We start from the raw sequence: 18087 nt of genomic DNA, 5'->3' as shown, positions 1-18087 counted from the left end.
AATGGCAGTGCCATAAATAACTTGCACTATCATCATCAACTTTGCATCTTTTGGCATCAATATTATGAATATGTGTATCACTACGACCGAGATCCAACAAACTATTTTCATTGGGTGTATGACCATCAAAGGTTTTATTCATTTAAACAGAACAACAATTATTCTCTGATTTTAAATGAATAACTGTATTGCAATAAACATGATCAAATCATATTCATGCTCAACGCAAACACCAAATAACATTTATTTAGGTTCAACACTAATCTCGAAAGTATAGGGAGTGTGCGATGATGATCATATCAATCTTGGAACCACTTCCAACATACATCGTCACTTCACCCTCAACTAGTTTCTGTTTATTCTGTAACTCCTGTTTCGAGTTACTAATCTTAGCAACCGAACAAGTATCAAATACTCACGGGTTACTATAAACACTAGTAAGGTACACATCAATAACATGTATATCAAATATACCCTTGTTCACTTTGCCATCCTTCTTATCCACCAAATATTCAAGGCATTTCCGCTTCTAGTGACCATTTCCTTTTGCAGTGTAAGCACTCAGTTTCAGGCTTTGGTTCAGCTTTGGGCTTCTTCATGGGAGTGACAACTTGCTTGTCATTCTACTTGAAGTTCCCCTTTCTTTCCCTTTGCCCTTTTTCTTGAAACTAGTGATCTTGTCAACCATCAACACTTGATGCTCTTTCTTGATTTCTAACTTCGTTGATTTCAACATCACGAAGCGCTCGGGAATCGTTTTCGTCATCCCTTGCATACTATAGTTCATCACAAAGTTCTACTAAATTGGTGATGGTGACTAGAGAATTCTGTCAATCACTATCTTATCTGGAAGATTAACTCCCACTTGATTCAAGCGATTGAAGTACCCAGACAATCTGAGCACATGCTCACTAGTTGAGCGATTCTCCTCCATCTTTTAGCTATAGAACTTGTTGGAGATTTTATATCTCTCAACTCGGGTATTTGCTTGAAATATTAACTTCAACTCTTGGAACATCTCATATGGTCCATGACATTCAAAACGTCTTTGAAGTCCCGATTCTAAGCCGTTAAGCATGGTGCACTGAACTATAAAGTAGTCATCATATTGAGCTAGCCAAACGTTCATAACGTCTGCATCTGCTCCTGCAATAGGTCTGTCACCTAGCGGTGCATTAAGGACATAATTCTTCTGTGCAGCAATGAGGATAAACCTCAGATCACGGATCCAATCCGCATCATTTCTACTAACATCTTTCAACATAGTATTCTCTAGGAACATATCAAAATAAACATATGAAAGCAACAACGCGAGCTATTGATCTATAACATAATTTGCAAAATACAACCAGGACTAAGTTCATGATAAATTAAAGTTCAATTAATCATATTACTTAAGAACTCCCACTTAGATAGACATCCCTCTAATCCTCTAAGTGATCACGTGATCCATATCAACTAAACCATGTCCGATCATCACGTGAGATGGAGTAGTTTCAACGGTGAACATCAATATGTTGATCATATCTACTATATGATTCACGCTCGACCTTTCGGTCTCCGTGTTCCGAGGCCATATCTGTATATGCTAGGCTCGTCAATTTTAACGTGAGTATTCCGCGTGCGCAACTGTTTTGCACCCGTTGTATTTGAACGTAAAGCCTATCACACCCGATCATCACGTGGTGTCGCAGCACGAAGAACTTTTGCAATGGTGCATACTCAGGGAGAACACTTCTTGATAATTAGTGAGAGATCATCTTATAATGCTACCGTCAAACAAAACAGAATAAGATGTATAACAGATAAATATCATATGCAATCAAAATATGTGACATGATATGGCCATGATCATCTTGCGCCTTTGATCTCCATCTCCAAAGTACTGTCATGATCTCTATCGTTACCGGCACGACACCATGATCTTCATCATCTTGATCTATATCAATGTGTCGTCACATGGTCGTCTCACCAACTATTGCTCTTGCAACTATTGCTATCGCATAGCGATAAACTAAAGCAATTATTTGGCACTTGCATCTTATGCAACAAAGAGACAACCATAGGGCTTCTGCCAGTTGCCGATAACTTCAGCAAAACATGATCATACAACAACTTATATCTCATCACGTCTTGACCATATCACATCACAACATGCCCTGCAAAAACAAGTTAGACATCCTCTACTTTGTTGTTGCAAATTTTACGTGGCTGCTACGGGCTTAGCAAGAACCGTTCTTACCTACGCATCAAAACCACAACGATAGTTCATCAAGTTAGTGTTGTTTTAACCTTCGCAAGGACCGGGCGTAGCCAGACTCGGTTCAACTAAAGTGAGAGAGACAGACACCCGCCAGCCACCTTTAAGCACAAGTGCTCGTAACGGTGAAACTAGTCTCGCGTAAGCGTACGCGTAATGTCGGTTTGGGCCGCTTCATCTCACAATACCGCTGAACCAAAGTAGACATGCTGGTAAGCAGTATGACTTGTATCGCCCACAACTCACTTGTGTTCTACTCGTGCATATAACATCAACGCATAAAACCTAGGCTCGGATGCCACTGTTGGGGAACATAGTAATTTCAAAAAAAAATCCTACGCACACGCAAGATCATGGTGATGGCATAGCAACGAGAGGGGAGAGTGTTGTCCACGTACCCTCGTAGACCGTAAGCGGAAGCGTTAGCACAACGCGGTTGATGTAGTCGTACGTCTTCACGATCCGACCGATCCAAGCACCGAACGTACGGCACCTCCAAGTTCAGCACACGTTCAGCTCGATGACGATCTCCGGCCTCCGATCCAGCAAACCTCCGGAGATGAGTTCCGTCAGCACGACGGCGTGGGGACGATGATGATGTTCTACCGGCGCAGGGCTTCGCCTAAACTCCGTGACGATATGACCGAGGTGGAATATGGATGAGGGGGCACCGCACACGGCTAAGGAACGATCCGTAGATCAACTTGTGTGTCATGGGGTGCCCCCTGCCCCCGTATATAAAGGAGGGAAGGGGGAGGTGCGGCCGGCCTAGGAGGGGGCGCGCCAAGGGGAGTCCTACTCCCACCGGGAGTAGGACTCCCTCCTTCCTTGTTGGAGTAGGAGAACGGGGGAAAGAGGGGGGGAGGAGGAAGGAAAGGGGGGCCGCACCCCTTGTCCAATTCGGACCAGAGGGGGGCTGCGCGCCTCCTTCCTTTCGGCCTCTCTCCTCTATTTCCGTATGGCCCAATAAGGCCCATATACTCCCCGACGAATTCTCGTAACTCTCCGGTACTCCGAAAAATACCCGAATCACTCGGAACCTTTCCGAACTCCGAATATAGTCGTCCAATATATTGATCTTTACGTCTCGACCATTTCGAGACTCCTCGTCATGTCCCTGATCTCATCCGGGACTCTGAACTTCTTCGGTACATCAAAACTCATAAACTCATAATATAATTGTCATCGTAACGTTAAGCGTGCGGACCCTACGGGTTCGAGAACTATGTAGACATGACCTAGAACTATTCTCGGTCAATAACCAATAGCGGAACCTGGATGGCCATATTGGTTCCTACACATTCTACGAATATCTTTATCGGTCAAACCGCATAACAACATACGTTGTTCCCTTTGTCATTGGTATGTTACTTGCCCGAGATTTAATTGTCGGTATCCAATACCTAGTTCAATCTCGTTACCGGCAAGTCTCTTTACTCATTACGTAATGCATCATCCCGTAACCAACTCATTGGTCACATTGCTTGCAAGGCTTATAGTGATGTGCATTACCGAGAGGGCCCAGAGATACCTCTCCGACAATCGGAGTGACAAAACCTAATCTCGAAATACGCCAACTCAACATGTACCTTCGGAGACACCTGTAGTACTCCTTTATAATCACCCAGTTACGTTGTGACGTTTGGTAGTACCCAAAGTGTTCCTCCGGTAAACGGGAGTTGCATAATCTCATAGTTACAGGAACATGTATAAGTCATGAAGAAAGCAATAGCAACATACTAAACGATCAATTGCTAGGCTAACAGAATGGGTCAGGTCAATCACATTATTCTCCTAATGATGTGATCCCATTAATCAAATGACAACACATGTATATGGTTAGGAAACATAACCATCTTTGATTAATGAGCTAGTCAAGTAGAGGCATACTAGTGACTATATGTTTGTCTATGTATTCACACATGTATCATGTTTCCGGTTAATACAATTCTAGCATGAATAATAAATATTTATCATGAAATAAGGAAATAAATAATAACTTTATTATTGCCTCTAGGGCATATTTCCTTCAATAGTTGCTTCGTTCTATCGCTTTGCTGCGCTACCTATCACCTGTTCTTCAAGCCTCCCAATTTGCCATGTCAGCCTGTAACCTTTTCACCCTTCCTAGCAAACCATTGCTTGGCTATGTTACCGCTTTGCTCAGACCCTCTTATAGCGTTGCTAGTTGCAGGTGAAGTTGAAGATTGCTCCATGATGGATAGGATTATGTTGGGATATCACAATATCTCTTATTTAATTAATGCATCTATATACTTGGTAAAGGGTGGAAGGCTCGGCCTTATGCCTAGTGTTTTGTTCCACTCTTGCCGCCCTAGTTTCCGTCATACCGGTGTTATGTTCCCGGATTTTGCGTTCCTTATGCGGTTGGGTGATTTATGGGACCCCCTTGACAGTTCGCTTTGAATAAAACACCTCCAGCAAGGCCCAACCTTGGTTTTACCATTTGCCTCACCACAACCTATACCTTTCCCTTGGGTCGGCCAACCCGAGGGTCATCTTTATTTTAGCCCCCCCCCCCCCGGGCCAGTGCTTCTCTAAGTGCTGGTCTAAACCGAGCGATGTCCGGCGCCCCCTGGGCAACCAAGGTCTATGCCAACCTGACGTCTGGCTCATCCGGTGTGCCCTAAGAACAAGGTACGTGCGACTCCTATCGGGATTTGTCGGCACATCGGGCGGCTTTGCTGGTCTTGTTTTACCATTATCGAAATGTCTTGTAAACCGTGATTCCGAGACTGATCGGGTCTTCCTGGGAGAAGGTATATCCTTCGTTGACCATGAGAGCTTGTGATGGGCTAAGTTGGGACACCCCTGCAGGGTATAAACTTTAGAGAGCCGTGCCCGCGGTTATGTGGCAGATGGGAATTTGTTAATGTCCGGTTGTAGAGAACTTGACACCAGATACGAATTGAAATGCATCAACCGTGTGTGTAGGCGTGATGGTCTCTTTTTGGCGGAGTCCGGGAAGTGAACATGGTTTTGGGTTATGTTTGACGTAAGTAGGAGTTCAGGATCACCTCTTGATCATTGTTAGCTTCATGACCCTTTCGCTTGCTCTCTTCTCGCTCTCATTTGCGAATGTTAGCCACCATATATGCTTAGTCGCTGCAGCAACCTCACCACTTTACCCCTTCCTTACCCTTTAAGCTTTGCTAGTTTTGATACCCATGGTAATGGGATTGTTGAGTCCTCATGGCTCACAGATTACTACAACAATAGTTGCAGGTATAGATTTTGCGATGATCATAACGCGAGAGTGATGTTTGCTTGTTTTGGAGTTCTTCTTCTGCTTCTTCTTCGATCAGGGGATAGGTTCCAGGTCGGCAGCCTGGGCTAGCAGGGTGGATGTCGTTCGAGTTTATGTTTGTGTTTCATCCGTAGTCGGATGGTGCTCTTATGTATTGTGATGTTGTATTCATGTGGCATTGTATGCCTTTTGTATGTATCCCCATCTATTATGTAATGTTGATGTAATGATATCCACCTTGCAAAAGCGTTTCAATATGCGGTTCTATCCTTGGTGGGACCTTCGAGTCTCTTTAGGATAGTAGCACATATTGGGCGTGAAAAGTTGGTATCAGAGCCTCAACCGACCCTAGGAGCCCCCTTGATTGATCGTGTAGTTTGGCCATTGTTGAGTCCAGAAGAAAACTTTTTCGGAGTCTAGTTATATCGGAGAGTAGGAATTCTTTTTACTCCTCAGTCCCTTCGTCGCTCTGGTGAGGAATCTTGACGTAGGTGTTTTGAATTACTTCTCTTCCCCTTCAAATTTTCTTTAGGATCACGTAGTTAGTTTTTCGATCGCTGTTCCTCAGCTCTTTTCATCCGGTGCATTTCTCGTCAAGTTGACTCGAGCCTCTTCATCTTTGCATTCAGTCCTCAGTTGTTTTCTTTCCCACCCGCCCACCCCTTTTTCTCCTCGGAACCGGAGTCCGTAATCGAGTATCCATCCTACTCATGCGAAGCCTTTGCTTTCTTTCAACCGGTGTTTTCTCTTCAAGATATTCATCGATTTCCCCTTCCAAGTTGCCTTTGTTTTCCCGCCCTCCCACCTTCTTCTTCCCGGAGCCTGAGTCTGTTTCGAGCATCAATTTCATTCGTGTGGAGCCTCTTCAGTCTTTCGTCAATTGTTTCAACCGGTGAATTCTCGTTTCGTTCGACATCCTTCATCTCTTTTCTTCTCCGGTGGATTCAATTCAAGTTTTTTTCGGGTTGATCACATCCTTTTCCTTGGATCAAGTATTCTCCTTGCTCGTTTGCCTCTCGCCATTCAATCATTCGGGAGTGCTCAAGACATCTCAGGAGATTCGTCTGTGTTTGAATTTATTCGAGGTTCTCACCTCATTCAAATATTTCAATCATTCCGGTGCATCATCTACCTCTTCAACAACCCTTTCCAACGGTGTTTTTCTCTTTAGTGGGCCCTAACCCACATGTCTTTTCCCAGGATCTTACCTGACTCTTCTAATTATTCCGTAGCCATCCCTAATTCTTTTCAAAGGGTGACGTAAGAATGGAGTCCATCAGTCACATGCCTTTTTCAGATCTCTTTCAAATTCTTTTCATTGTTGGCTCAACCTCTTTGCTTTCCATTCCACCGGAGTATCTCAGTAATTTTAGTGGTGTTTTCTCGTCGTCATTTGAAGATCGAAGAAGAGTTTTTCCTCTAAATCTTGCCCGTTCTCTCGAAGTTTGTTGGTTCTAGCTTCATGTTATCATCGTGAATTATTCCATTGGTCATATATTCTTTTCATCCATCCGGAGTATTTCAAGTGTTTTTTTTCATCTCAATCATCCGGAGGTCATCTTTTTGGAATATTTCTTCGTTCCTAGTTTTTAGATTCGTTCTCCAATTATTCTATATCCGTGCCCCTTCGTTCATCTCAATATTCTTATGGTGGTTCGTTCAAGATCCTTTTTCCTTGATTATCATTTTAATCCATTCATTCTTTCAATCCTACCGGTGGTTCATGAAGACCTTCTCAAGTTTTGCGCCATATTCCCCTTAATCCTTTTCAAGAAGAATAAGTAGTATGATAAATCCATTGCTTGTCATCAATCTAATTTTGATGAAGGATAAGCATAAAATAAATCTTATTCTTATTTCCTCAAAATGAGTAATCCCTTCCTTAGGAGTTTGTTCTTGATGAATAAATTCTAGTTCCAAGTGTTTTCATCTTTACTTTTCCGGAGTTCAAATTTCCTCGGCCATTTCGTCGGAACCTCCATCTAAATCATCGCAAGGCTCATCTTATTCTTTCATCCTTCATTCTATCTCATAATCCTTTTGTAACCGGAGTTCTTCATGGTGGTTCTTCATGATTTCATTCATTCTTCAAGAGTTCATCAAGATTTTTTTGGTGGAGTTCAAGTATCTTTTCTTCTCGCGCCTCGAAGTGCAATTAATTCTCCGTATTCTTATGAAGTGGAGTTTTGCATTTATTCATTCTTCTCAGCTATATAATCTTTTCCGCTTGTGGTCAGAGATCACCTCATAAATTGAGATGTTATCCATAAGTCCACGAAAATCTTATTCTTTCAGTTATTGATTTTCTCAACAACTTCATTCAATCCTTCCTCCTAAGGTTGCTTTCAAACTCAGTTGTGGTAGATGATATCATTTCTTCTTCGTTCTTTTCATTCAACTCTTTCAATTCTTTCCGGAGGTTTTGTGTCATGTCTTCATCAAGTACCATTCCATCCTCTCAAGCTCGTGTTCTATTCCTCCATGTTTCAGCCGGAGTGCTGCCTAAATCCTTTCAGTCTTATTCGTTTCTTATCTCGTTCTAACCGGAGTGGTTTCATAGTCTTTCTGATTTCGTGAGTTTTTGATTCTCATCATTTCAGTCGTTCCCCTCTTCTTCTCGAGTGCTCTCGATTCTTTGCTTCTTCTCTTGAGTTCTTGCTTCACCTCTTCCTCTTTCTCTTCCGTCTCGTTCCTAAGATCTCGGGATGAGATCTCTTGTTAGTGGAGGAGAGTTGTAACGCCCCGGATTCGATGCGCCAGGTGTCCTCCAGTTATTCGTCGTTGTTGCCATGTCATTTTCTTGCGTGTTGCATTTTGCCATGTCATCATGTGCATCTCATTTTGCATATGTGTTCGTCTCATGCATCCGAGCATTTTCCCCGTTGTTCGTTTTGCAATCCGACACTCCTATGTCCTCCAGCGTCCCCCTTTTGTCTCCTGTTGTGAGCGGGTGTTAAACTTTGTCAGAATGGCCCGAGGTTTGCCAAGCGTCCTTGGTATAGCACCGGTAGACCGTGTGTCAAGTTTCGTGCCATTTGGAGGTTGTTTGATACTCCAACAGTTAACTGGGTAACCGGAAAGCCCTATTTATGTTGCAGCCCAACACCCCCTCCAAAGTGGCCCAATAACCCATCCAAACTGCCTTCATGCTCTCGGTCGTTCCATCACGATCGTGTGGGCAAAAACCGCACTCCATTTGGAGTCTCCTAGCTCCCTCTATCTATAAATTAGCCCCTCCCCCCGAAATTCATGGATGAATTCCACCCAAACCATAGCTCCCCTCACCCTGCCGCCGGACGCGTCCGTTCGCGCCGGACACATCCGCTGCCGTCGCCTCCAGCCAACCCACGGCCGGCCCGCGCCAGGCCGCGCCGGGGCCGACCGCGCCCGAGCCGCCCCGCGCGCTCCCCGCGGCCGATCGCCGTCCCCGCCGTTGGGTCACCACGCAGCCTCTCGCGGGCGCCCGAGCCTCGCCGGACCCGCCGCCGCCGCCCGATCCCCGCCTCCCGCCGACCTCGCTGTCGTGGTTCTAAGCCTGACAGTAGAGTGGGGGGTAGGTATTGAGAGGCAAGGTCCTAGCTATGGAGAGGTTGTAAGCACAAAGGATGTACGAGTTCAGGCCCTTCTCGGAGGAAGTAACAGCCCTACGTCTCGGAGCCCGGAGGCGGTCGAGTGGATTATGAATGTATGGATTACAAGGTGCCGAACCCTTCTGCCTGTGGAGGGGGGTGGCTTATATAGAGTGCGCCAGGACCCCAGCCAGCCCACGTAGGAGAAGGTTTAAGGTGAGTTAAGTCTGGGGCGTTACTGGTAACGCCCCACATAAAGTGCCTTTACTATCATAAAGTCTACTTAATTACAGGCCGTTGCGGTGCAGAGTGCCTCTTGACCTCCTGGTGGTCGAGTGCGTCTTCGTGGTCGAGTCCTTCAGGCCAGTCGAGTGTGTCCTCGTTGGTCGACTGGATCCTCGTTGGTCGACTGGAAGGCGACCTCTTCTAGGGATGTCCTAGGGTAAGTTACTTGGGACAGGTCCGTGACCCTACCCTAGGTACATAACCCCATCATTAGCCCCCGAATGGATTGAGGCTTCGAGTGAAGAAGGAGTTGACGTCGTTTCCGATTAACCTTTGCGCTCTAGTTGTGCGCTGTTCTGGATCAAAGAATCTCTTCGTTGACAAGGAGCAATTCGTCTTCGGTCGACTCGATCCATTCTATTTTTGCGTCGAGTGATCTTTCGAACTTCGTCGATCTCCGAGCGACGGATCGCCGGAATCGCCGCGTCTGACAGGCAGATTTGTTGTTCGCGGATTCTGCGGGGTGCGAAATTCGGGGGCGCGCGCGAAGCGGGGCGGACCGCGGCGTTCGGATGGGACGGGGCGTAGACGCCTCGATCTCCGCGCCGCCTTTTTCGCCACGTATCCAGTCTCCATAACTGCTCACAGATATGATTAGATCGACCGGGCCCACACGTCAGCCACTCGGAAGGGACCTTATAAATGTGCCCGGCGAGGATTTCTGTGCTGCGCCTCCGCATTCTCCCTCTCTCCCTCTGCTCCCTTCCTCCCTGCTCAGCGTGCCTGCTCTCGCCTCCGCACCGCTCTCCTTCGTGCATCCCACCGGCGACCATGGCCAAGGAGAAGACGGCGGCGCTGGAGCGTGCCAAGAAGGCATCGGCATCGGAGAAGGCGAAGGGGAGATCCACAAGCCGCCGAGGATCTTCGTCCAGATCCCGCCTGCCGAAAGGCTGGGTCCAAGGCGACTGGATCCAGTCGACCATCACGGAGAAGGACCTCCTCGACATGGCCGACGAGGGCTTGATCCCTCACGGAGCTGCGAGGTTGCCGGGGAAGGAGTGGCAGCCACAGCCAGAAGAGGGTGAGTGTGTGCTCCTGGCCACTCATGTCGATCGGGGGTTTTCCTTGCCACCGAGCATTTTCTTCCGGGGTTTCCTGAATTTCTTTGGAGCGCAGCTCCACCACTTTACCCCAAACTCCATTGCCTACCTTGCTGCGTTCGTGTCCATGTGCGAGGGTTTCTTGGGCTGTCGACCGCACTGGGGTTTGTTCAAACGTATCTTCACGTGTCGCTCTCAGACCGTGAAGAAGGCGAGCCCAGGTGACGAGAAGACCCGAGTCGTCCAAATGTGTGGGGGCCTGGGGATTCAGGTGAGGAACAATAGCACATTCCCGCCCATGTCTTTTCCCGAGTCCGTCAGGGGCTGGCAGTCGACTTGGTTCTACTGCCAGGTCCAGTCGACGCCAGGGCAGTCGAGTGGACTCCCTCAATTTACCATGGACCGAGTGAACAAGCCCTCCCCTCTGAAGCTGATTCCGGAGGAGAAAGCCGACGTGAAGATGTTGATGGAGCGAGTGGTGCAGCTGGTTCGGGACGGAGTGACAGGCATGGACCTCTTGGAGGTTTTCCTCAAGCGCCGCATCCAACCTCTCCAGTTCCGGAGCCACTGCATGTGGTTGTACTGTGGGCCCGCGGACGAGACCAGAGTCCATCCAGAAGAAGTCGACGATGTCACTCTGGAAAGGTGGATGGTAGCCGTTACCGGGAACAGGGACAACCCGCGCGGAGCCAGAAGGATTCCTCCACTCGACCACGACAGCATCCCAAACAAGGTACACTTGCTCTGCTTTCCGTCGTGTCTTTGTTGTATTCATTCCTGCCGATCCTGTCGACTGGTCGACTGATCGTTGTTTGGGCGACTGCTAGGCCTTCACCGAGCTGTACTCGATGCCCAATGGGGCACAAACTTCGACTGAAGAAGGCGAGGCGAGCGGGGGCGAGGCGAGCGGAGGTGAGGCGAGCGGGGGCGAGAGCCAGGGAGAGGAGGAATGGGACTCGGATGCTGCAGGGGATGACGACGACGATGATGATGATGAAGGTGATGAAGATGACCTCGAGGACGAGGAAGAAGAGGAGGAGGAGGTCGTTCCACCGCGCTCAGAAAGGCGGTCGAAACTTGTCCACGACCCCTCGACCGAACGTGGTAAGGGGGTAGCGACCGCTGCCCAGTCGACCAAGCGCCCTCGGACCACCTCTCCGGCGCCGACTGAAAAGGCGCCGAAGCAGCCCAGGGCGGCCTCATCGAAGCCGGCCAAGCTTCTGCCGAAGATGAAGGTGTCCATCCCCACCATTTCAGGGTAATAGTGTTGTTCATATTTTCTTATTCTTATGCGAACTTTATCTCTGGTCGACACTGATGTTAGTCGACTGATCCTTTGGAGCTGCAGTGCTGCTACTTCTGAGACCTCGGCCCGGGCCGATGACCACGAGATGGAGGATGCCGCAACTTCGAATCCAGGTGCCGTGTTCTTAATACCATACTTAGTCGACTGACTCGCGATCTCTGATCCTGACACTTCTCTGCAGCTCCACCCAACACTGTTATCGATCTACCTGATGATGATGAGGATGAGGAGCCGCTGAAGCACAGGAGGAGTCGGAAAGCGCCTGCCGGCAAGGTGTCTCAGGATGCGTCAGCGCCTGAAATTCTGACTGTGGAGGGAGAGAACACCACTCGACACACGGTGACCTTCGCGACCCCACTGACGAGTGCTCAGCAGCCTTCCCTCTTCACGACTCACCACGTCCCAGAGGACCAAGCTGGTGCGGCGAAGGAGGCGATACGCCAGGCGGGACTCATGATGGAGCAGCTGAAGACCATCCGGGATGCGAGTCAAGCAGCCTATGACGCCAGCTCTGCCCTCCAAAGCAATGTCCAGGTCAGTCGACTGCTGTTTGTTCTGTTGGATATGCTCCCAAAAACTTTTCTTTTCCGGGATTTATATTGGTCACCCACTGGGAGTGTCGAATAAACTCCGTGTTAGCGGGGGCACGCTGAGTGCACCCGCTGGGTGTAGTCCCCAAGGCTAAGGTCGACTGCTGGCAGTCGGCCTTAGGCTTTATAATGTCGATCTTTCTATCAGTCGACTGGTCGACTGGATTTCGCAAACCGGTGGGGGCACGCTGAGTGCACCCACTGGGTGTAGTCCCCGAGACTGTGGTCGACTGCTTGCAGTTGATCACAGTCTTAGATAATGCGTCTCGCACACTGTTTTTTTTTTTTTTGAGGTCGACTGGTCGACTTTGTCTTCGACAGGATTAGTGGGGGCACGCTGAGTGCACCCACTGGGTGTAGTCCCCGAGACTACGGTCGAATACTTGTATTCGGCTGTAGTCTTAGAAACGTGTGTTTTTCCCTTTTTCACTCGGAAGTGAATTATTTTTGACGTTTGGTCGATTGGTTCTTCGCAGAACTCCTGTGATCTTGTGGCTCGCTACTCAGAGCTAGAACAGAAACATACTCAAGTCGAGCTGAGCTTGAAGCTGGTTCAGGAGAAGCTGACAAAGGCGAAGGAGGAGACTGAAGGTATGTTTGGTGAGACCTTGACAACTGCTTTTCCTCTTGCTTGTTTCAACATCTGATCTTGCTGTGTCTTGCAGGTAAGGTAAAGGAGGCCCAGCAGAAGAAAGACCTTGAGCTAGCTGAGAAGATCAAGCTTGCTGACGAGAAGTTAGCTTCAGTCACCAAGCTTGAACAAGACAATACCAACCTGAAAACTGCTCTTGGGATTGCCAACAAAGAAGTCAGTCGACTGAGAACTGACAAAGCTGCCTTGACCGATCAAGTCAGCAAATTGACTGAGAAGAAGACTGCGCTGGAGGCCTTCCTGAGTGGCTTTGCCAAGAAGCTGTTTCTTATGCTCGAAGGTAAACCTCCATGTTTGGCAAGTATTTCTGACTGTGGCTTCTTCCATTCGACTATCCCCTTGACTTAGTGATCACTCTTGCAGAATTTTGTCAAAACTTTGAAGAAGAAACCAGCCGACTGGAGCCAAACCTTGACCCTGTCAATTCTCCGGTAAATGACGAGGTTGCCATGGATATCTTCCGACTGGAATCTCGCGTTGCATCCGTCGTGGATTATCTCGCAAGGCTGAAGGCCGCCACATCTCGCATCGACTCGACGCTCTGGCCTGAGGAGACACTTCAGAATGACCTTGAGTCATTAATGGCCCGCTTGAACACGATCCCTGGTCGAGTGCAGGAATGGAAGAAGTCCTCAGCTCGGTGTGGTGCAGATGTTGCTCTGTGTCTGGCCCGAGTCCACTGCAAAGATGCACGAGAGGAGAAGCTGGCGGCTCTTCGGGTGGCCAATACCAAGAAGCACGACTTCAGGTCCTTCATGGAGACTTTCCTTGCAGCTGCCACTCGGATCGCCGACGGAATTGACCTTGATGAATTCGTCGCACCTTCCAGCCCTCCACAGGAGGGGTAAAAAACTTCTTATGGCTCGACTCTTTTAAATTTGCCTCGGTATGCCGAGTGGAATTGTATCCGACAAACTTTAACAGGCTTGACGCCTGAGCACTTTTGGTCCCCTTAGACATCGATTCGAACTTGAATTTGGCGCTTGAATATGGTTGCCTTCGGCTCAAAATGTCCTTTGCAGGTTCAAAGCAAGGTGCCTGTGCTTAGGCGAGCGCTTGGACTGCAGCTAAGCCTTCGAGCGTGAAGATCGCTCTTCACTCGGTAGGATTTTGATAAACTTAGGCGAGTGCTTGGACTGCAGCTAAGCCTCCGAGTGGAAGGCTGGCTTACCACTCGGTAGGATTTTTATAACTTAGGCGAGCACGAGGCTGCAGCTAAGCCTCCGAGTGGGAGGATTGCTCACCACTCGGTAGGATTTTTATAACTTAGGCGAGTGCTTGGAATGCAGCTAAGCCCCCGAGTGGAAGGATTGCTCACCACTCGGTAGGATTTTGATGAACTTAGGCGAGCACGAGGCTGCAGCTAAGCCTCCGAGTGAGAGGATTGCTCACCACTCGGTAGGATTTTGATAAACTTAGGCGAGTGCTTGGACTGCAGCTAAGCCCCCGAGCGGAAGGCTGGCTTACCACTCGGTAGGATTTTGATGAACTTAGGCGAGCACGAGGCTGCAGTTAAGCCTCCGAGTGAGAGGATTGCTCACCACTCGGTAGGATTTTGATAAACTTAGGCGAGTGCTTGGACTGCAGCTAAGCCCCCGAGCGGAAGGCTGGCTTACCACTCGGTAGGATTTTTATAACTTAGGCGAAACGGATTCGCAGCTAAGCCTCCGAGCGAGAGGATTGCTCACCACTCGGTAGGATTTTGATAAACTTAGGCGAGTGCTTGGACTGCAGCTAAGCCTCCGAGTGGAAGGCTGGCTTACCACTCGGTAGGATTTTGACAAACTTAGGCGAGCACGAGGCTGCAGCTAAGCCTCCGAGTGAGAGGATTGCTCACTACTCGGTAGGATTTTGATAAACTTAGGCGAGTGCTTGGACTGCAGCTAAGCCCCCGAGCGGAAGGCTGGCTTACCACTCGGTAGGATTTTTATAACTTAGGCGAAACAGATTCGCAGCTAAGCCTCCGAGCGAGAGGATTGCTCACCACTCGGTAGGATTTTGATAAACTTAGGCGAGTGCTTGGACTGCAGCTAAGCCTCCGAGTGGAAGGCTGGCTTACCACTCGGTAGGATTTTGACAAACTTAGGCGAGCACGAGGCTGCAGCTAAGCCTCCGAGTGAGAGGATTGCTCACCACTCGGTAGGATTTTTATAACTTAGGCGAAACGGATTCGCAGCTAAGCCTCCGAGTGAGAGGATTGCTCACCACTCGGTAGGATTTTTATAACTTAGGCGAGCACGAGGCTGCAGCTAAGCCTCCGAGTGAGAGGATTGCTCACCACTCGGTAGGATTTTTATAACTTAGGCGAGCACGAGGCTGCAGCTAAGCCTCCGAGTGGAAGGCTGGCTTACCACTCGGTAGGATTTTTATAACTTAGGCGAGCACGAGGCTGCAGCTAAGCCTCCGAGTGAGAGGATTGCTCACCACTCGGTAGGATTTTTATAACTTAGGCGAAACGGATTCGCAGCTAAGCCTCCGAGTGAGAGTCTGGCTCACCACTCGACAGGATTTTTCCAAACTTAGGCGAAACGGATTCGCAGCTAAGCCACCCACTGAGGGGGAGTTTTTATGTGGACAAAAAGAAAAAGTGCTGACACAATTATTTCTAAACCCATGAATTACAGAAGCTATTTATTGCAACTCATCCGAGTGATACAACTTAAGTGTAAAACGGGCGGAGTAGCTCCGCGTTCCAAGCTCGGGGCTCGTCGATATTATGCTCGACGTTGTAAAGACGGTATGCCCCGTTGTGGAGAACCTTGGTGACGATGAAAGGGCCTTCCCAAGAAGGAGCAAGCTTATGTGGTTTGTGTTGATCCACTCGGAGCACCAGATCCCCTTCCTGGAAGGCTCGACCTCTCACATTTCGAGCGTGGAAACGGCGCAGATCTTGTTGGTAGATGGTCGACCGGATCAGAGCCATCTCCCTTTCTTCCTCTAAAAGGTCGACTGCGTCCTGCCGCGCTTGTTCAGCTTCTGCTTCGTTGTAGGTTTCGACTCGAGGAGCATTGTGGAGAAGATCACTTGGCAAGACTGCTTCGGCTCCATAGACCAAGAAGAATGGAGTTCTTCCGGTCGACCGATTGGGCGTGGTCCGCAGTCCCCAGAGCACAGATGGAAGTTCATCGACCCAAGCTCCAGCCGCGTGTTTGAGATCACGCATCAGTCGCGGTTTCAGCCCCTTGAGAATCAGTCCATTAGCTCGCTCTGCTTGTCCATTCGACTGCGGATGAGCGACCGACGCGTAGTCGACCCGCGTGCCTTGGGAGTTGCAGAAGGTTCTGAATTCCTCTGAGTCAAAGTTCGACCCATTATCCGTGATGATGCTGTGCGGGACTCCATATCTGAATACCAGTTCCCTGATGAAGCTAACAGCAGTACCGGTGTCGAGGCTCTTGATCGGTTTAGCTTCGATCCACTTGGTGAACTTGTCGACTGCCACCAGTACATGCGTGAAGCCACTTCGTCCTGTTCTCAAAGGACCGATCATGTCCAGCCCCCAAACTGCAAAAGGCCAGACGAGTGGGATGGTCTTCAAAGCTGACGCAGGCTTGTGCGACATATTCGAGTAGAACTGACATCCTTCGCACTTATCTACTATCTCCTTTGCCATCTCATTCGCCTTGGGCCAGTAAAATCCGGCTCGGTATGCTTTGGCCACGATGGTCCGAGAGGACGCATGATGACCACAGGTTCCCGAGTGAATATCGTTGAGGATGAGTCGACCTTCTTCTGGCGTAATGCACTTCTGTCCGACTCCAGTCGCGCTCTCTCTGTATAATTGTCCTTTGATGACGGTAAAGGCCTTAGATCGACGGACGATCTGTCGAGCCTCTTCCTCGTCCTCCGGAAGTTCTTTCCTCAAGATATATGCAACATATGGAATCGTCCAGTCGGGAATGACTACCAAAACCTCCATGATCAAGTCGACCACCGCTGGGACTTCAACTTCAGTCGGATCTGTGGCACTCTTGGGCTGCGGAGTTTCTTCGGTAAAAGGATCTTCTTTGACTGATGGAGTATGTATATGCTCCAAGAACACACCACTCGGAATGGCTTCTCTCTTGGAACCTATCTTTGCTAGATCATCAGCTGCTTGATTCTTCAGTCGGGGTATATGATGGAGCTCCAACCCCTCGAACTTTTTCTCCAGCTTCCTCACTGCACTGCAGTATCCAGTCATGGCTGGGCTTCTTACGTCCCACTCTTTCATCACTTGGTTGACCACTAAATCTGAGTCGCCATAAACCATTAGGCGACGGACGCCGAGTGAAATGGCCATGCGCAACCCATATAGGAGGGCCTCATATTCTGCCTCATTGTTGGAGGAATCAAAGTGAATCTGGAGCACATATCTGAGCTTATCTCCTCTGGGGGAAACCAGGACAACCCCAGCACCGGAACCATTCAACATCTTAGAGCCATCGAAAAACATGGTCCAATGCTCCGAGTGAACTTCAGTCGGCTGTTGCTGTTCGACCCACTCGGCTAGGAAATCTGCTATTGCCTGGGACTTAATGGCTTTCTTTGCCTCAAACTTGATATCAAGGGGAAGAAGTTCAATCGCCCATTTGGCCACTCGACCAGTTGCATCTCTGTTGTGCAAAATCTCTGATAGTGGAGCGTCGCTGACGACTGTGATTGAATGGTCAGAGAAATAATGAGCAACCTTCTTCGTGGTCATGTATATTCCATACACAAGCTTCTGATAATGAGGATATCTCTGCTTGGATGGAGTCAAGACTTCAGACAAATAATACACTGGACGCTGAACTTTGAGAGCTTTTCCTTCTTCTTCCCGCTCGACCGTTAGCACAGTACTGACGACTTGTCCTGTGGCTGCGATGTAGAGCAACAGAGGCTCTTTGCTGATTGGAGCAGCAAGCACCGGCTGGGTGGAGAGCAGAGCTTTTAGCTCGGCAAACGCTGCATCAGCTTCTGGAGTCCACTCGAACTTGTCAGCCTTCTTCATCAGTCGGTAAAGAGGCAATGCCTTTTCACCGAGTCGCGAGATGAATCGACTTAATGCGGCCAAGCATCCAGTAAGCTTCTGGACATCGTGCACTCGCACAGGGCGTTTCATTCGGAGAATAGTGCCAATCTTTTCTGGGTTGGCG

This window comes from Triticum aestivum, chromosome 6B (genome assembly GCF_018294505.1).
Source record: "Triticum aestivum cultivar Chinese Spring chromosome 6B, IWGSC CS RefSeq v2.1, whole genome shotgun sequence".
Taxonomy (NCBI): Eukaryota; Viridiplantae; Streptophyta; class Magnoliopsida; order Poales; family Poaceae; genus Triticum; species Triticum aestivum.
The sequence above is the reverse complement of the archived record's forward strand: the minus strand, read 5'-3'. Positions refer to the sequence as shown.